The 2,866-nt window shown below is 45.2% G+C and overlaps 1 pseudogene; it reads left to right on the forward strand.

The window, feature by feature from the left end:
- Positions 1-1,411: 1,411 nt before the first annotated feature.
- Positions 1,412-2,020, forward strand: LOC114896996 (annotated as a pseudogene).
- Positions 2,021-2,866: the final 846 nt, after the last annotated feature.

The raw sequence follows: 2,866 nt of genomic DNA on the forward strand, positions 1-2,866 counted from the left end.
AATAAAAGTCTTAGTCTGGAGTTGAGCTGTGTGCTAAAAGTAGCCTTTAAAATGTTTTCCATAACTCAACTTTACTCTCTTGTTTGACTCCCTAATCCACAAAAATAGCAGAACAATTTCTGTGGGCTGGGAGTTTCCCCTCTTCCAGTGCGTTATTCCATCTGGTTAGTCCACAGTCTGTAGGATCAGGGAGATGCTGAGTCATATCTTACCCAGCCAACTGGCCCCTCAGTTCCAGCCACTCCTGGGTCCCTTGGGTATATAGGAAAAAGTCTATCGCCTCTGGATTGGCCTAGTTCCCAGGAAACACTGACTTCCTATGTAAGGTCCCTCTGCTTAGACTCACCATGTGCCCTCCTCTCCCCCTGGGCCTTCCTTCCTAACAGAGGACCCACTAGGAAAAGACAGTAAGGGCCCTCTCTGCTCTTGGACCTCATAAGTCTATCTTGGGTTCTGCCTGACCATCACCCCACCCCCAGGCTATTTCTCATCACCTCTCTCTCTTCTCTTTCCCTCAGCCTGGGGTAACATTTTCCAGTCTCAAAATCTGGGAAATATTGGGAAGAAAGACAATTGATTAATATTCTAAAGATTTTATCCCACCCAAAATGTCATGTGTGCCCAGGTCCCAGTATACATGAAAGCGGAGGAGAAGGAGGTGGACTTCTATCAGTCACATGCATTATTGAATTCACACAGGGTTCCAGGCACTCTGAGTAGCACTGAGGATATAGAAATGAATAGGACAAGGTCCCTGCTCTCCAGACACTCCCAGTCTAGTGGGGGAGGGAGCCAGGAAAACAAATAATCACCATGCAATATGATAAGTTCAATAAAGGGGTACTCATCAGATCAAGGAAGGAGAGTTCAACTCACTGGTGGACAGGGATGGTGTTTTGGTCAGTTTGGGCTGCTGTAACAAAGTACCACATTGACTAGGTAGCTTATAAAAAACAGAAATTTATTTCTCACAATTCTGAAATTCCAAGATCAGGATGCTAGCATGGTCGGGTTCTGCTGAAGGTCCTCTTCCGGGTTGCAGACTGCTGACTTCTCCTTGTATCCTTGGTGGAGAGCAGAGAGAATTCTCTGGGGTCCCTTTTATAAGGTCACTAATCTCATTCATGAGAACTCCACCCTCATGACTTTGTTATCTTCCAAACCAAATACCATCACACTGGAGATTAAGATTTTAACATTTGAATCTGGGGGGAAACAGACATTCAGTCCATTGCAGATGGTGAAGGTGATTCAGAAAGTCTTTCTGGAATGGATGCTGAAAGGTCCAACTGACCAGAAGCAACCCTTCCCTCTCCTCCCTGCAGACACTGTCAGCCATACTCCTACAATTCCACTGACATTTGCCCACTGGGATTGCTACTTAAGAAGCCCTACTTTTCCGGTCAGCGGCCTGAGGTGACCTCTAAAAATGGTTCGCTATTCACTTGACCCAGAAAATCCCACAAAATCATGCAAGTCAAGAGGTTCAAATCTTCGTGTTTACTTTAAGAACACTCGTGAAACAGCCCAGGCCATTAAGGGTATGCATATCCGAAAAGCCACCAAGTATCTGAAGGATGTCACTTTAAAGAAGCAGTGTGTGCCATTCCATTGTTACAATGGTGGAGTTTGTAGGTGTGCCCAGGCCAAACAGTGGGGCTGGACACAGGGTCGGTGGCCCAAAAAGAGTGCTGAATTTTTTACTGCACATGCTCAAAAATGCAGAGAGTAATGCTGAACTTAAGGGCTTAGATGTAGATTCTCTGGTCATTGAGCATATCCAGGTGAACAAAGCCCCCAAGATGTGGTGCAGGACTTATAGAGCTCATGGTCGGATCAACCCATACATGACCTCTCCCTGCCACATTGAGATGATCCTTACTGAAAAAGAACAGATTGTTCCTAAATCAGAAGAGGAGGTTGCCCAGAGGAAAAAGATATACCAGAATAAATTGAAGAAACAAAAACTTATGGCCCGGGAATAAATGCTGCAAAAAATAAATGCAAATAAAAGTAAAAAAAAAAAAAAAAAAGAAGTCCTAAAAATAAATTATTGGTGGTAAGTTATTATGTTATCAGGAAAAGTAACACATTTAGCCTACAAATATACTAGGAGGGTTTATTTATGATCAATTATTAATATGACCCATCTTCACCTAGTAGAGACAGGTAGTAATTGAAAAGAAAACAGAAGGAAGGCTTGAACAGGGGCACTATCTTGGCTTCCCTAGAAGCACAGCCTAAGACAGGGATTCTTATTCAAGTGGCTTATGAAAGAATGCTTCCAGGAGAAGAGAGACGGAAGCAGGATAAGACAGGTGAACAAGAGCAAGGATGTGGTCTCAGCTGGAGATGAGCTTCAGTGTAATTTAGGATTGGCCCCACCTTGAGGCAAGAAGGGAGGAGAGGATGGTACAGTGGGGGACCACCTCTTTTGAGAAGGCTCCCACTCTCTGGGAAGGAGACAGCAGGGAGTGGTTATCAGCCACACCTCACAGCAGGGGATGAATGCCCATCAGGCATCTGGAATGTACCAACAGCATCCAATACAGGCCAGGGACCAGCAGGGAACCTGGGGTCCCCAGCATCCACAGGGCATTCAGTAGAAGACTTGAAAGACAAAGAAGAAAATGAGGCCAGAAAAGGAAAGTTCCATCAACCTGGGAGATTCCTAAGGACAGTTCTTGATAAATTGTATTTCTCCTCTGGTAGCCCCCTGAAAGAAGGGAGTATTTCCCCCACCTTGTTCTGCACTTGCCCAACACTCAGCTTAGAAAAGCCTTAGAATCTAGCAATGGGAGGCACCCCAAAGCCCTAATCTGCCTTCCCTCAACTGTGACTGCAAGATCCCAACTCCTCACTCTCC

Source organism: Monodon monoceros, unplaced genomic scaffold (assembly GCF_005190385.1).
Source record: "Monodon monoceros isolate NGI ecotype Baffin Bay Population unplaced genomic scaffold, NGI_Narwhal_1 Super_Scaffold_16, whole genome shotgun sequence".
Taxonomy (NCBI): Eukaryota; Metazoa; Chordata; class Mammalia; order Artiodactyla; family Monodontidae; genus Monodon; species Monodon monoceros.